General features: G+C 43.5%; 1 protein-coding gene across 1 annotated transcript in view; it reads left to right on the top strand.

Moving 5' to 3' along the window:
• hivep2a (HIVEP zinc finger 2a) overlaps window positions 1–17,950 on the top strand; it is a 220,718-nt gene that overhangs the window by 130,650 nt on the left and 72,118 nt on the right. The window lies entirely within an intron of this gene.

Raw genomic sequence — 17,950 nt, 5'->3', positions numbered from 1 at the left:
AAGTGCCTAGCCTACCAGAAACAACAATTTCATACTGTACTCACCATTTAATTTGACATCTTTGGCTTGTAGGAAGGAAGGAGGAGGAGAATGAAATGGAAGGTGGTTATTGTTTGGAAGGAGCCTCCTTATACAAATCTTTTCTTTGTAAAATTGTCAAGATGGTGGATTTCGACATGCTGTACATATTAGCGAGATCGGTCACACAAACACCACTCTCATATTTCCGCACAATTTCCTTCTTCATTTCGATTGTGATCGCTTTCTTTACCTTCATTACCTTCTCTTCCTTCCTTAGCAATTATAAAAATAAATTATATAAATCACTGCAATGACCGAAATTACGTCCACAAACACATGTGTCTGGGCTCCGACTGACGCTTACGAACACTCTCAGCTGTTTGTTTACAATCGCGCAAGCGGATACACGTGACCACATTCAGGTCGTAACGCAAGATGTTGGTCGTAAATCAAAATAAAAATTTTGGGCGTAAATCAAGTTGTTCGCATGTCAGGCCGGTCGTATATCAAGGGTCGACTGTATATATAATGTGTGTGTGTATATATATATATCCATCCATCCATCCATACATTTTCCAACCCGCTGAATCCGAACACAGGGTCACAGGGGTCTGCTGGAGTCAATCCCAGCCAACACAGGGCACAAGGCAGGAACCAATCCCGGGCAGGGTGCCAACCCACCGCAGTTGTATATATATTTGTTTTTTTATTTTTTGCTTATTTTTATTTATTTATTTTAATTTTTATTTATTTGTTGGATTTTGTTTGTGATTTATAAGTTCCGTCTGTCTCTTTTGTTGCTTGAGGCATGGCGGCATAGTGGTTAGCACGTCTGCCTCACAGCTCTGGTGACATTTTTGGCCACAATACTCAGTCCAGCACACAGTACAGTCGTGAACTGACTCCAAGTTTGACAGTACCAGCTCAAAGCTGTGGTTGCGCGTCTCTTTATTCGTTGCCACATCAGTCTCGCCGGGACTCCAGCGAATGTCCCCTTCTTTCCAGACTGCAGCGCTCGGTTTCACACCTTTACGTGCTGGGATTTCATATCATGAGGTACAGTGTTCCACTAACTGGAGCCAAAAAACACACAATGCCCTGTTTGATGGATTTGCCTACACATATAGTAAAGACGAAGGTTTAAAAGAAAAAAAGAAAAAGTTGGCTCATAGATTGATGTGGATTGCCTGCAGACCTCGCACGCGTGTTAAGCTTCGTCCAAGACAGACACAGCTGAGATGCCGTTAGGAGGTCCCACACCCCCCCCGCAGCCCTCCTTTACCCCCATCAAATGCCTGGTGTTGCATGCTTTTTCTATTTTACAACTGAGGCTGCCTTTTGAACAGAATTGGTAAGTAAGGCTTGGGTGGGAAAAAAAAAGTGTGTTAAGAGAGAAAGCCTTATAGAATGAAATAAATTGAGTCCAAATATGCCAGGGTGCCAGTGATAAAGACAATTAATCAGCACCAGGGCAGCTGTTTCCTGACATTTTTTGCAAAATGTTGTGGAAAATTTAATGAAGGCTAGCTCTGTAATGATTTCAAGCTTGGCCAATGGAAAATCTGAGTTGTCTTTCCATAGACAATTAGAAACAACATGAAGGCTTTTTAAATTTTTCTTTCTATAGGCAAAGTCGTACTGCCTGATGTGCACCTCTAAGGGGGGAACGAGACTTTGTAAAGAGAGAAACATCATTTTGTTATAGGTTTACTTTTTACAACGTGTGTGTGTGTGTGTGTGTGTGTCTTTGGAGCCAAAACGTACTCTTTTCTATCTCACTTTGCACTTTCGAAGCAACTTCCCAAAACAAAACCCGACTTTCGAATGTTTTTCGGTTTTGCTATTGCTAGTCTCTGCTTGCAAAATGGCCAAATGGATTCCTGTTTCCTCTCTTAAGTCTTTTGTGACCTCTACTTATGAGCTATTCATGTGAAATAGCAATTGATTCCCAAGTTCCTTAACAAGCCATTTAATCAGGCAGAAAAAAGAAGAAAAAAAAAAAACAATTTAGAAAGGTTAGGAATTTCCTTAAAATGCAGAACACAAAGGAAGGACGCGTTTATAATACAAAAAAAAAAAACGGAGTTGAGCTTTTTGATCGATCGCTCATTACGACACTTGAGCGTCCTCCTTTTATTTTATTTCTTTTTTTTCCTCCATTGAAAGGCTGACTTCCAGTCATCAAGATGTATCCTGTGCGTTGAGGCCGTCTCAAGGCAGCCCTCTAATGTATTTATAGACGCGGAGTCGGGGTGGGGGGGCCGCCTGACGACTTTGACGATGACAAATTGAGGTTTTCAGGCTGGGATTAGTTGCCAGTCCTTAAAAATCTTCCCATTAAATCCCCTCCCCGATTCCATTTCGGTTGTTGTTTTGCCAGTTAATTGTGTTCCTGATATATTTTGTCGATGGTATTGGCCTTGGAATAGCTTGAGTTGCTGCCGGAAGAGGCGTTGGTGAGGCCAGTAGGGGGCGCTTACCCCTGTGGTCTGAATATGGATGCCCCCCCCCCCCCCCACAATACATATTGATGGGGACACCGTGCTGTAAAAATGGCTCCGTCCGACCAGTTGCTTACAAAATAGCTTGAATTCTTCGAGACGTGGTAGGCGTTCTGGTCCTGCAGATCGGCGAGTATGCAGCCACACGTTCACTCCGCGGTCCTCCCCTTTGTTAAGATCGGGCATCGTTTTCGGTTTTTCTTGTGTTCCTCGTTGCCCCTTTGCGTGTGTGTTTTGCTCTCAGTTAGGGGTTTTGTTTGTCATAGAATCCTATTCTGTCATTTTTCATTTCCGCCTTCATTTTGAACTAGCTCATCCATCCATTATCCAACCCGCTATATTACGGGTATTCAGATTTCTCGGTTTACTTGTTTCGACGCACCATTTTGTGGCCCATTTGTTTGCCGTTGCCACCGCATTGCTACCCTGGGAGAGCCAGAAGTGCCCATCATGGGACGTCATCACCTCAACCATATGAAGGTCAGCATTCTGTACTTTCTGGGTTGTCCAAGATCGTGGATACGCTTTAACCGATTTCTCAGGTGGTTTGACCTTCTTGTTCTTGTATTTTGACACTTTGGATGACTTGGTTTGATTGATCTCCCATTTTTCTCCTGGTCCTTTTATTAACCCGTCTGCCACATTTTCTACTTTAAGCAAATACAGTTCCACCAGATTCCAAATTTACTCCTTTGGTTTGAGCACCTGGGCACATTGGAGTAAGCTGAAGTTTTGGACCTGTTCATGTGCTTTGTGGTATGGCGTATTATCCTGCTGGAATAATTTATTTAGAAATATCTAGATTGTGGCCATACAGCAATGCCCATGGTCAGCCACAATGCGTAGGTATGTTGTAGCATTCGTTAATATGATGTGTGATAAGCCAGGGGGCCTACAGCGCCCCAAACCTGACACAGACAGGCACAGAGACACAAGTGCAAGCACACGCTTTTATTGCACAAATTCACCAACAATAATGCCCTATAACAATACTGCCCAGTCCCTTCTTCTTCTTCTCTCTCCTTTATCTTTTCTGCCACCTCCACTCCTCGACGCAAGCTTTGTCCTCCACCTCCCAACTCCGACTCTCCAAATGGAGTGAGGCGCCCACTTTTATAGCGCACCCAGGTGTGGAGGAAGTGCTGCATGGGCACCCGGAAGGACTCCAGGTGCACCCGGATCCTCTTCTGGCAGCACTTCCAAGTGTGGCCGAAGTGCTGCAGTCCGGGGTTCCAGAACTGTCTAGGCGCCCCCTAGTGTTCCGGGTGAAATATTGCCCCAAATATGTCCATCACAGAAACGTTCTGGCCGGGTAAGGGTCCCAGTCGTTCATTACAGATGCATGCCAAGGACGAATTTCCCCACACCATTACACTATTACCCCAGGACCACTGAGACAAAGCCGGCTGGAAACATGAACACTCTTGTAGCAGACGTCTGGGAATATCACTGGGGCTGCTAGTCCTCCTTTAAATTCATCTTTATTTCCTCTGTGTTATCTGTCAACTCTTACCCTCTTTCACCTTTGACTTGTGGTTTGCCTTCAGATTTGAGGAGAGGATATTTGAAGTCTGTGCGGAGACTCTTCAGAGCGCTGTGTTATTTATCTCCTATCTGAGTCATCTTGTAATCAGCCTTCCTGTCTTGTGTTTCTGGTTTGCTTTGTAAACTGTCTTGTGATGGTGCTGTTTGAAATAAAAAAAAAATGAATGGATCAAAGTGTCCTACTGCAAGTGCTAGTATTGAATTACAGGATGACAAGTGTCGTCGGTAAAGGAAAGTGACATTCACATACAGTACTTGGATGGGTAATCTGCTGAAATCTGGTGTGGGTCCATCATTTCACCCTAGACCATGAAAGAAAATGGCAGTAACCGGAAATAAAGGAACAATGAGCTCGATACACAATACAGTCGACAATTTAGAGCGTGGTGGTTATTGATAATTTGATAGGCCGGTTCTCTCCCTCCAACATAACATAACATTAGAACAGTTGTGAGAAGAATACGCCATTCAGCTCAACAAATTCATCTGTCATATTCACCTAGTGAAGATCAGTGAGGGAGGGAGGACTTGGGGTTGGGTAACCGACAGGATCTTAGATGGAGGAGGTCTGCACCAGGGATCTTCTTGAAGTCCGTACATCTTTAAACTGGTTATAGATGTGTGGAGTCATGGAATAAAAGACCAGCCCCCATGGTGCAGGCTTTGCATTGATGCAACTTGTAGAGAAGCATTGAGAAAAACAGAAAGGTTTGCATATTTTGTCTATTGGTTGGTGAAAGACTTATGATGGAGTGCCATGTCAAGAGGTCTGGAGATACATGAGAGAGATAGGAGGACCAGAGAGGTGTGTGAGGATTTCCAGGATATACACGAGGGAGGGTGGAAGGACTCAGACTGGGGTGACAGACGAGATCCCAGGGATCTCCTAGAAGTCCTTACCTCTTTGATCTGGCTATGGATGTGTTGAGTTATGGAATAAAAGACCAGTCCCCCTGGTGCAGGCTATGCATTGAGACAAAAAACAGAAAGGTTTGCATATTTTGTCTATTGGTTGGTGGAAGACTTATGATGGAGCGCCATGTCAAGAGGTCTGGAGGTACGTACATGAGAGAGAAAGGAGAATCAGAGAGGTGTGTGAGGATTTCCAGAATATGCATGAGGGAGGGAGGACTTGAGTTGGGGTAACAGACAGAATCTCAGATGGAGGAGGTCTGCACCAGGGATCTTCTTGAAGTCCGTACATCTTTAGACTGGTTATAAAGTTATAGAGTCATGGGATAAAGGACCAGCCCCCCTGGTGCAGGCTTTGCATTGAGACAACTTGTAGAGAAGCATCGAGAAAAACAGAAAGGTTTGCATATTTAGTCTATTGGTTTGTAGAAGACATGATGGAGCGCCATGTCAAGAGGTCTGCAGGTACATGAGAGAGAAACGTAGACCAGAGAGGTGTGTGATGATTTCCAGGATATGCATGATGGAGGGAGGACTTGAGTTGGGGTAACAGACGAAATCCTGGGGATCTCCTGGAAGTCCTTACCTCTTTGATCAGGCTATGGATATTTTGAGTTAATGGATAAAAGAGCAGTTCCCCTGGTGCAGGTTATGCATTGAGACAGCTTGCAGAGAAGCATCGAGAAAAACAGAAAGGCTTGAATATGGGGTTTATCGATTTGGATAAGGCTTATGATAGAGCACAATATCAAGAGGTCTGGAGGTGCAAGAGAGACAAAGGAGCACCAGAGAAGTTTGTGAGGACTTGGGTTGAGGTGACAGACAGGATCTCATATGTAGGAGGTCTGCACCAGGGATCTTTTTGAAGTCCATACCTCTTTAAACTGGTTATAGATGTGTGGAGTATTGGGGTAAAAGACCAGTCCCCCTGGTGCTGGTTTTGCATTTGAGACAACTTGTAGAGAAGCATCGAGAAAAACAGAAAGGTTTGCATATTTTGTCTATTGGTTAGTAGAAGACTTATGATGGAGCGCCATGTCAAGAGGTCTGGAGATAAATGAGAGAGAGAGGAGGACCAGAGAGGTGTGTGAGGATTTCCAGGATATACACAAGGGAGGGTGGAAGGACTCAGGCTAGGGTGACAGATGAGATCCCAGGGATCTCCTAGAAGTTCTTACCTCTTTGATCTGGCTATGGATGTGTTGAGTTATGGAATAAAAGACCAGTCCCCCTGGTGCAGGCTATGCATTGAGACAACTTGTAGAGAAGCATTGAGAAAAACAGAAAGACTTGAATATGGGGTTTATCGATTTTAGAGCGCAATATCAAGAGGTCTGGAGGTGCAAGAGAGACAAAGGATTACCAGAGGAGTGTGTGAGGATTGTCCCAGATATGCATGAGGGAGGGAGGACTTGGGTTAGGTAACAGACAGAATCTCAGATGAAGGAGGTCTGCACCAGGGGTCTTCTCGAAGTCCTTATGTCTTTGATCTGGTTATGGTTGTGTTGATTCATGGGATAAAAGACCAATCCCCCTGGTGCAGGCTTTGTATTGAGACAACTTGTAGAGAAGCATTGAGAAAAACCAAAAGGAGGTGCGTATTGGTTTGGAGAAGGCTTATCATAGAGGGCCACGTCAGGAGGTCTTGGAGGTGCAAGAGAGACAAAGGAACACCAGAGAAGGATGTGAAGATTATCCAGGAGATGTGTGAGGAGTGACGACTCAGGTTGGGTTAACAGACAAGATCCCAGTTAGAGGAGGTCTGCACCAGGGGTCTTCTTGAAGTCCTTACCTCTTTGATCTGGTTATTGATGTGTTGAGTCATGGGACGAAGGACCAATCTCCCAGGTGCAGGCTTTTTGCCGATGACATTGTGTTGTGTAGCACCAGAAAAAAGGAAGTGGAGAGGAAGTTGAAAGAATAGAGAGGAGCTTTGGAAGATAGAGGGTCAAAGATAAATAGGAAGAAGACGAGGGGTTCATTGATAATCAGGATTTCGAAGTTGGCGTGCAGGGAGAGCTATTGAAAATAGTTGATACGTTTAAATATTCAGGATCTCTGGTAGTCCTAAAAGTAGAGGCAGAGATAACCCACAGAGTGCAGTGTAGATACAAAAATTGGATGAAGGAGTATTATGTGATCAGAGAATTAAGGCGAGGGATAAAGGTCAGGTTTTTAAGACAGTGGTAAGACCAGCAATGATGCATGGAGCCAAGACATGGACAGTAAAGGGAGCGCAGAAGAAGTTGGCAGAAATGAGAAGGTTGAGATGGATATGCGGAGTTACAAAGACGGACAGAATAAGAAATGAGACACTCAGAGGTACAACAAAAGTAAGTACAGGAAAGTAGGCCGAAGTGGTACGGATATAAGATGAGGAGAGACAATGTAGATGTGGGCAGAAGAGTGATGGAGGACTAATGTAGGAGCAGCCCTTAACAGTTTAGTTTGGCAATAACTCCTGCTGTTGGAAAGCCTCGCTGAGAAAGTGCGGAAAAACGAAAAACCCACTGTCATTTTGGATAAGCCCAGCTCCCTGCCTGAAGAAATCAAAAACAGGAAAGCCCATATATCGTCGGCAGCATGGCTCTGTACCGTACACACTGACTTTTTTCATTTCACATTTCCAGACATGATGATGTAGCTGAGGATACAAGATATTTGCTTTGGGGCTGCGGAAACAACCTAGGGAATATCTAAAACATGAAAGAATCTACGGAGAGAGCCAGAACAAAATCTGCAAATTAACTTCACTTTACTAAGAGATTTGTTATGGGACTTGTCAAACGGAAAAAAAAAAAAAAAAGAATTAATAAATAAAATGAAGAAAACGCCTTCTGGAAGAGCCAACAATTCCCTGATCAGAGAAGCCTTTGTAGCGCAGTTTTGGAAAAGTCATGAACACCTCGTTTCTCGCTGTCTCTGCATCAGACTGATAATGGGAAGAATGAAAAAGAACAAAAGAAATTAGACTAAGTGAACATTTGGGTAGGGGGGTGTATTGTATGAAATACAACCAGCGCCTTGACGTACGACATGATTTTCCCAGCGATTTTCAGTTGCAGACTTTGTTTATTGAATGTTGGTACGCCGGACCACTCGTGTAGTCCGGCATACCCAGTGACCACTCTGGTTACACACCAACAAAAATGAAACGGGTTTGACTTTCTGTTAAGTCGTAAGGGCAGGGCCTGCATGCAAGAGAGCGGGCAACTAATGGTGAACGAACCTCCAGTTCAGCGAAAACGTTAACAAGTTCGGCAGTTTCAGGGAATTTAGCAAAATGCATTCAAGTTAAATGGAAAGAAGATAACTGAACTAGTGTTGACTCGGATTGGGGTAACAGAAAGCATTGTGGCTCGTCAATATGCATTTTAGCCAATTCCAGTCTGGCTTTTTTATGTTTTTCTTTCAACCGTAGTCTTTGTCCATTGAGCCAACCGTCAAAAAGCAACAGATGGTGGCGATCAGACCCTGATGGACCTTGACCTTGGAGTTCAGCTTGTATATTTTTGGAAGTTGTCCTGTCCTTGGCTTTTTGTCTACCATTCTGGTCTGGAGGTACATGAGACAGAAACGAAGACCAGAGGAGTGTGTGAGGATTGTCCAGGATATGCATGAGGGAGGGAGGACTTGGGTTGAGGTAACAGACAAGACCCCAGCTTGTATCTCTGTAGAAGTTTTCCTTGGCTTTTTGTCTACCATTCTCTCTATTCTTCTGTCCATTACTGGGGTTGATTTTCCTCTTCTGGCCGCATCCAGGGAGGTTGGCTACAGTCATATGGACCTTAAATGTCTTAATAATATCTGGAACTGTTGTCACATCAAGTTGCTTAGAGTTGGTGGTCTTCTAGCCTTGGCCTTGAACATGCTGGCCTATCTTTTTTTTTTTTCTGATCTCCTCAGGCGACTCTATCCTTGGCTTTCTCTGTTCAGTGTGGGACACACGATGCCACCAAACAGCACAGTGACAACTGTTCTCCATTTGAAGGGGCAGAATGACTTATTGCACATTTGGGGACACCTGCGTGTGATATGAATTCAAGAAAACAGGCTACTTTGAAAAATCTCAGGTTGCGGTAAAAGACGAGATCCGAGTTAGAGGAGGTCTGCACCAAGGGGTCCTCTAGAAGTCCTTACCTCTTTGATCTGGCTATGGATGCGTTGAGTCATGGGATAAAAGACCAGTCCTCCTGGTGCATGCCTTGTATTGAGACAGCTTGCAGAGAAGCATTGAGAAAAACAGAAAGGTCTGCATATTTTGTCTATTGGTTTAGAGAAGACTTATGATGGAGTGCCACATCAAAAGGTCTGGAGGTACATGAGAGAGAAATGAGGACTAGAGGAGTGTGTGAGAATTGTCCAGGATATGCATGAGGGACGGAGGACTTGGGTTGAGGTAACAGACGAGACCCCAACTTGTATCTCTGTGGTAGTTCTCCTTGGCTTTTTGTCTACCATTCTCTCTATTCTTCTGTCCATTACTGGGGTCGATTTTCTTCTTCTGGCCACGTCCAGGGAGGTTGGCTACAGTCATATGGACCTTAAACTTCTTAATAATATTTGGAACTGTTGTCACATCAAGCTGCATGGAGATGGTGGTCTTCTAGCCTTGGCCTTTCACATGCTGGCCTGTCGTTTTCTTTCTGATCTCCTCAGACGACTCTCTCCTCTCTTCTCGGGTCAACGTTCAGTGTGGGGGACACAATGACACCAAACAGCAGAGTGGGGACTTTTCTCCATTTGAAGGCCCAGAATGACTGATTACACGTTTAGGGACCCGTGTGTGTGATACGAATTCAAAAAAAAACAGGCTAGTTTGAAAAATCTCAGGTTCAGGTAAAAGACGAGATCCCAGTTAGAGGAGGTCTGCACCAAGGGGGCTTCTCGAAGTCCTTTCCTCTTTGATCTGGTTATGGATGTGTTGGGTCATAATCTCCGTCTCAATCTGAGAAAACTCTCAAATCCAATTATTTAGGGTCTTTATTAGGGGTCCCAACAAATGTGTCCAGGCCGTTTTAGAATATTTTTGTAGGATAAGCAATGGTTGATCTCTTGTCTCACGTCCTTTGCTTTACTCGATGACATCTCAAAGGCGTGCGGGCGTACGGGGGACAATGGCTTGTCATTTCATCACTTTTCATGAGGCAGACTGCACGTTTTCAACGAGCCATAAGGGGACCAACCCATTTGTACGTATGTTTTTATGTTTCTGGGAAGGCTAACGTTGTGCTTTTCAATCTGCAAGCTGAGCCCAACCTTCTCATCTCGAGTTTTTTGTTACCTTAAGAACAGCTGCAAGTGGGTTCTGTGTTACAATGTTTAAATAAATCATAAATCGCCGATACATTTTTTGCCCGGTCGCCCACCCTTACTTTACAATAGCAGGAGACCGGCCTTTGAAACTCTGAAAAGGTGAGCAGCCCTGTCCACTTGACCTTCGACAAACAATAACACATTTCTTTCCATCGTTTTAAGGTTAGGAGACGGTTAAGGCAGCTTTGATACAACAAGTGAGGCTTTGCCATCTGTTGATGAGTACACACAGTGCAAAGACTGGCATGGCTGAATGCTTATAGCAGCTGCTGCCATTTTTTTGTTTTTTATTTACATTATGCTGGTATTTTAAAGCTGAGTGGGCTGGAAGCGTAAAAAAAATTTCTCGGATGTGCCCTGCTAGTATGTCAGAGATAAATGTATTTAGCCAAAAAGGATGTGGTTCTACTAAAGAAATATGAAATTCAAAGGATTCATTGCATAACTAAGCCTTTTAGAAGAGCATTTCATTAACTATGTCTGTGGCTTAACCTACAACATATTCTTGTTCCCCTTCCAACACGGCTGTAGCTCTCATCCCACTCAATAACATGCACAGTCACCCGTGGACGCAGAATCGCGCCCACGCAGGCTGGTGTGCGCACTGAAACACGTCCATTATCTGCAGCTGCTAAAAATACGGCACGGCGTTTTTTTTTCTTGTGATTTTAAGAGGAAAACATTAAGGGGGCAGATTAGCATTCACATTTGTTGTGTTGTCAATTATTCTTTTGTGATCCAATTTTCGCTTTGCCGTGCTAAATATTGGAGCCCAAAAACACACAAAATTAAGGTGGAAGTGAATGAGGCCAAGCCTAAGCAGACAGCTCAGTGTGTCTAAAATGCGAAATATTTGAAATCTTAGCGGGGTTTATATTGTCACAGGCACACACAGTGTAGAGTGCTCATCAACATGCTGCGTGCTGCCACTCTTGACGCCACGATCTGTGAATATTATTAGAACATTGGATCAATCTACATGAGAGAACAGGCCATGCAACCCAACTAAGCCTGCCAGTCCTATCCACTTCGTTCTTCTAAAGATTTAAAGGTCCCTCTACTGTCCACCACACTACTTGTTCACTTATTCCAGGTGTTTGTGGTTCTCTGCGTGAAGAGAAACTTCCTAATGTTTGTGTTAAATTTCCCCTTCACGAGTTTCCAACTGTGTCCCCGTGTTCTTGATGAACTCATTTTAATGTCACAGTCTCAATCCACTGGACTAATTCACTGTATTGTCACAGGCACAGCGTACAGTGCTCATCAACATGCAGTGTGACGCCACTCTTGATGCCACGATCGATGAATATTATTAAAACATTGGAGCAATCTACATGAGAGAACAGGCCATGCAACCCAACTAAGCCTGCCAGTCCTATCCACTTCGTTCTTCTAAAGTTTTAAAGGTCCCTCTACTGTCCACCACACTACTTGTTCACTTATTCACAGGGTTTGTGGTTCTCTGTGTGAAGAGAAACTTCGTAATGTTTGTGTTAAATTTCCCCTTCACAAGTTTCCAACTGTGTCCCCGTGTTCTTGATGAACTCATTTTAATGTCACAGCCTCGATCTACTGGACTAATTCGTTGTATTGTCACAGGCACAGCATACAGTGCTCATCAAGATGCAGTGTGCTGCCACTCTTCACGCCACGATCGGTGAATATTATTAGAACATTGGAGCAATCTACACAAGAGAACAGGCCATGCAACCCAGCTAAGCTTGCCAGTCTTATCCACTTCGTTCTTCTAAAGTTTTGAAGGTCCCTCTACTGTCCACCACACTACTTGTTCACTTATTCCCGGTGTTTGTGGTTCTCTGTGTGAAGAGAAACTTCCTAATGTTTGTGTTAAATTTCCCTTCACAAGTTTCCAACTGTGTCCCCATGTTCTTGATGAACTCATTTTAATGTCACAGTCTCAATCCACTGGACTAATTCGCTGTTTTGTCACAGGCACAGCATACAGTGCTCATCAACATGCAGTGTGATGCCACTCTTGATGCCACGATCGGTGAATATTATTAGAACATTGGAGCAATCTACATGAGAGAACAGGCCATGCAACCCAACTAAGCCTGCCGGTCCTATCCACTTCTTTTTCAAAATAACATCAAGTCCACTTTTGAAGGTCCCTCTACTGTCCACCACACTACTTTGTCACTTATTTCAGGTGTCTGTGGTTCTCCGTGTGAAGAGAAACTTCCTAATGTTTTTGTGAAATTTACCATAACAAGTCTCCAACTGAACACCCAGATGATAGGTGCGAGGTATCCGTTATTTATGGTATTGTAGGAGCAGCACAAAGATGCTTTTCTGCACCCCAAACGTGAAAGCCGTGTTGCTCATAATAACTAAACACACTTTCGCTTTCTAAGTCATGATCGTATCCCATCCTGGCCGTAAAATTTGAATTTAAAATTAGAAAATTTGTATTTAGAATTAGTGCTCAGCATTGCTACCCGAAGAACGACTTTCATTAATTTTCAGCATGGTAGATTTGGGTTCCCTGGGCTTAAAAAAAAACCCCAACAGATTGAAGAACACTTTTTATTTCCAGAGCTCTAAGCATTTTGAATTCTGTGATTTGTAAGGATGCTACTGAATTCCCTGAATTATTATTTTTTTGTACTGTTTTTTTTTTTTTTCTCGTGGCAGTGTGGACAGAAGACGGAAAACGGAGACTGATGTCTGGGGTTTTTAAAATGAAAATGTAGAAGTGTAACCACGGCCTTAGATGAGCTTTAGAACAATCTGGACATGAGCAGGCCATTCAGCCCAGCAAAGCTCACCAGTCCTATCCACCTAATTCTTCCAAAAATAACGTCAAAGTGGAGTTTTGAAGGTCCCTAAAGTCCTCCTGTCTGCCACACTACTTGGTCACTCATTCCATGTGTCTGTGGTTCTCTGTGTGAGGAAAAACTTCCTAAAGTTTCTGCAAAATTTACCCTTCACAAGTTTCCAACTGTGTCCCTGTATTCTCGTTGAACTCATTTTAAAGTCACAGACTTGATACACTGGACTGATTCCCTTTATAATTTTAAACACTTCAGTCAGGTCTCCTCATTAATCTTCTTTTGTTTAAACTGTAAAGGCTCAGCTCTTTAAATCTTTCCTCATAACTTGCCCCCTGTAGCCCTGGAATCAGCCGAGTTGCTCTTCTCTGGACTTTGTTTAGCACTGTTATGTCCTTTTTGTAGTCTGGAGACCAAAACTGCACCCAAGACTCCAGATGAGGCCTCACCAGTGTGTTATAAAACTTGAGCAGAACCTCCTGTGTCTTGTACTCCACACATCAAGGCGCTATATAACCTGACATTCTATTAGCCTTCTTAATGGCTTCTGAACACTGTCCGACAGTTGATAGTGACGAGTCCGCAATGACTACTAAATACTTCTCATGAGGTGTACTTTCCATTTATAGACTTCCCATTGTGTATTCATACCTCACATTTTTACTTCCTACATGTTAATACTTTACATTTACTGATCTGCCACAAATATGCCCAAGCCTGTATGCTGCCCAAGTCTCGCTGTGATAATTCAACTCATTCTCCATTATCTGCGAATCAACCTATCTTGGAATCATCTGCAAACTAAACCAGCTTCTTATTTATATTCCTATCCAGACCACTTATCCTATATATAAATGTCTACATGTGGAAGTGTGTATGTCTGTCTGTCTGTCTGGCCCAGAAGTGCGATGCTACAGCACAAACCTCAAAGAAAGCGACTCTGTCGACAAAGTGAAACCGCCGAGAAAAAAGAGAAACTCGCTTAGCTGCTAATACACAAGTGAGGTGAGCACATTGGCAAAACGAAACCTCTGAGGAGAGAGAAACTCTTTTAGCTGCTGATAGACAACGGAGGTGAGCACATCGGCAAAACGAAACCGCCGACGAAAGTGAACCTCGCTTAGCCGGTAATGCACAACCGATGCGTTTGATTGATTGATTGAAGTGTCAGAATCCATGGTTTCTAGGAGCCCGGGCTTACACAGCTAGTATATTATAAATAGCAATGGGCCCAGCACTGACCCCCTGCTGGTCACCACTCCTAACTTCACCCAGTTCTGATGAGGTTCTTCTTACCATCTCCCTCACCCATCACTGTATGTGAGCCAATTTGGCACCCTTCTACACTCCACCCCCTGAACTCCCACTTCTTTTAATTTGATGCCCAATCTGCTTTCTGAAAGTGCAGATAAATAATCTTGTATGCTCCACTTTGGTTGAATCCTGTTGTTGCTTCCTCATAGAATTCCAGCATGTTAGTCTGAATCCAAGCTGACTGTTTTGTAAAATTGCCACGTGCTGCTCAATCATTTCCTTAATAATGCCTTCCATTAATTTGCCTGGGATGCACGTTAAGCTTATCTTGAAAATCGGTTTACGATGACAATTACCATCCAGGAAGCTATGAAAAGTGAGTGAAATGTCCATTCTTGCGAGCATTCTTTTTTGAGCGGTTTTGATATAAGCTTTATATCTGATCTCACACATTTGTTAGTTTAAGGAATATAACAGTGCCAGAAATTAGAAGAATATATAATAGCACTTCGGTCTTCTGGGGCTGTTCATACAAATCCTGCTGTTGTAAGTCTCTGACATCAAAAGGAAAAAAAATGAAATATTTTGTCAAAGGCGTTCTTTTCTGTACAGTAGGTCACCCCATAAATTTCATGCTGCAGCATTGCACTGGCCATAAATCTAACAGTTTTTATTCTTATTCCGCCACATGACGCTGGAATACAGTAGATGTTGTAAAATATTGCCTCTTTTCTCATTAACCACCTTAAGGGGGAGAAATTCCATGTTAGGAGGAAATGAAAGAGGAAGTTTTACAAGTTCGAATAGTCTTTTGATGAGCAGTCTCCTCGAGCCGTCAAACAAATCATCTCGTGCACAAAAGACGATCCGTCTGGCTTGCAATAAAACAAGGGCGCCTCTGCCTAAATGTTGAGACGTAAAGTCATCTGGGGAGTTCAAATGTCCGTGAAGGCACATTTCAGGACTCCATTCCATCTGAGCTCAAGGATGACAGGCTACAGAGTAAAGAGTATGTACGCCAGGAATCTACCATGGCTTTCCCAAATGATCATTCAAACTGGCCTCCATCCAACATAGGTGGACCTTGAAGGCTTGCCTGCAAATAAGAGTGGTGTCCAGCAGGGGTCAGTGTTGGGGCCGCTGCTATTTTTAATTTATATGAATGATTTGGATAGGCTGTGGTGGGCTGGCACCCTGCCCGGGGTTTGTTTCCTGCCTTGCGCCCTATGTTGGCTGGGATTGGCTCCAGCAGACCCCCGTGACCCTTTAGTTAGGATATAGCGGGTTGGATAATGGATGGATTTGGATAGGATTATAAATAACTGTCTGGTTAAATATGTGGATGATACAATGCTAGGTGGATTGGCAGATAATCGGGAATCCGTTGGGACATGGTCAACATACAAGGCTTGGGCAGAATTGTGGTCGATGAAATTTAATATCAGTAAATGTAAAGTAATAATGCGTAAGGAAGTAAAAATGTGAAGTGTGAATACACAAAGGGAGGTCTGAAAATTGAAAGTACACCTTATGAGAAGGATTTAGAAGTTGTGGTGGACTTGACACTATCAACTGCCAGGCAGAGTTCAGAAGCCATTATGATGGCTAACAGAGTGTCAGGTTATATAGTGCCTTGATATGTGGAGTCCAAGTCCAAGGAGGTTCTGCTGAAGCTTTATAACACACTGGTGATGCCTTCAAATGTTTGAAGCGCCGTGCGAGATGCAGATCACATGGTATGGCAACAGCTGATCGATCAAAGAGGAGGTAAAAAAACTGTATTTATTTCCCATTGTATCACCGTTTAAGAGGGGGTTTTGGAGGAGCGACCATGTCTCCTTGGGGTGCGTTCACAATACGAGCGGCAGAGATGCAAAGTAGCTGGCATGTAGTGCAGGCCGTAGGTGTTGGTGAGCGAAGTGAGCAGGGGGCGAAGCCCTAGTGTGTGTGTGTATATATACAGTACTGTGCAAAAGTTTTAGGCAGGTGTGAAAAAATGCTGTAAACAAAGAATGCTTTCCAAAAATGGAAGTGTTAATCATTTATTTTCATCAATCAACAAAATGCAGTGAATGAACAAAAGAGAAATCTAAATCAAATCAATATTTGGTGTGACCACCCTATGCCTTCAAAACAGCATCAATTCTTCTAGGTACACTTACACACAGTTTTTGAAGGAACTCGGCTGGTAGGTTGTTCCAAACATCTTGGAGAACTAACCGCAGATCTTCTGTGGATGTAGGCTTCCTCACACCCTTCTGTCTCTTCATGTAATCCCAGACACACTCGATGATGTTGAGATCAGGGCTCTGTGGGGGCCATACCATCACTTCCAGGACTTCTTGTTCTTCTTTACGCTGAAGATAGTTCTTAATGACTTTGGCTGTATGTTTGGGGTCGTTGTCCTGCTGTAGAATAAATTTGGGGCCAATCATATGCCTCCCTGATGGAATTGCATGATGGATAAGTATCTGCCTATATTTCTCAGCATTGAGAACACCATTAATCCTGACCAAATCTCCAACTCCATCTGCAGAAATGCAGCCCCAAACATTCAAGGAACCTCCACCATGCTTCACTGTTGCCTGCAGACACTCATTATTGTACCGCTCTCCAGCCTTTCGACGAACAAACTGCCTTCTGCTAAAGCCAAATATTTCAAATTTTGACTGATCAGTCCAGAGCACCTGCTGCCATTTTTCTGCACCCCAGTTCCTATGTTTTCGTGCATACTTGAGTCGCTTGGCCTTGTTTCCACGTTGGAGGTATGGCTTTTTGGCTGCAACTCTTCCATGAAGACCACTTCTGGCCAGACTTCTCCGGACAGTAGATGGATGTACCTGGGTCCCACTGGTTTCTGCCAGTTCTGAGCTGATGGCACTGCTGGACATCTTCCGATTTCGAAGGGCAATAAGCTGGATGTGCCTTTCATCTGCTGCACTAAGTTTCCTTGGCCGACCACTGCATCTACAATCCTCAACGTTACCCGTTTCTTTGTGCTTCTTCAAAAGAGCTTGAACAGCACATCTTGAAACCCCAGTCTGCTTTGAAATCTTTGTCTGGGAGAGACCTTGCCGATGCAGTAGAACTACCTTGTGTCTTGTTGCTGTGCTCAGTCTTGCCATGACATGAAACTGTCTTCCACAACCTCACCTTGGTAGCAGAGTTTGGCTGTTCCTCACCCAGTTTGAAGCCTCCTACACAGCTGTTTCTGTTTCAGTTAATGACTTTGTTTCAACCTATGTGTGACACTGATGATCATTAGCACCTGTTTGGTAGAATTGGTTGATCAAACACCTGACTAGAATCCTACAAAATCCCTGACTTTGTGCAAGTGGACCTGTAAGAACTGATGCTGGTTTGAAGGCAAAAGGTAGTAACACCAAATATTGATTTGATTTAGATTTTTGTTTTGTTTGCTCACTTTGCATTTTGTAAATTGATAACAATAAACAATCATTATTTATATTTCTGAAAGCATTCTTTGTTTACAGCATTTTTTCATGCCTGCCTAAAACTTTTGCACACTACTGTATATACAGTATATATAAACTATATAAACTGGTAAGGAAGGCAGGCTCTATTGTAGGCACGGAGCTGGACAGTTTG

Source organism: Erpetoichthys calabaricus, chromosome 15 (genome assembly GCF_900747795.2).
Source record: "Erpetoichthys calabaricus chromosome 15, fErpCal1.3, whole genome shotgun sequence".
Lineage (NCBI taxonomy): Eukaryota > Metazoa > Chordata > Cladistia > Polypteriformes > Polypteridae > Erpetoichthys > Erpetoichthys calabaricus.
The sequence above is the reverse complement of the archived record's forward strand: the minus strand, read 5'-3'. Positions and strand labels throughout refer to the sequence as shown.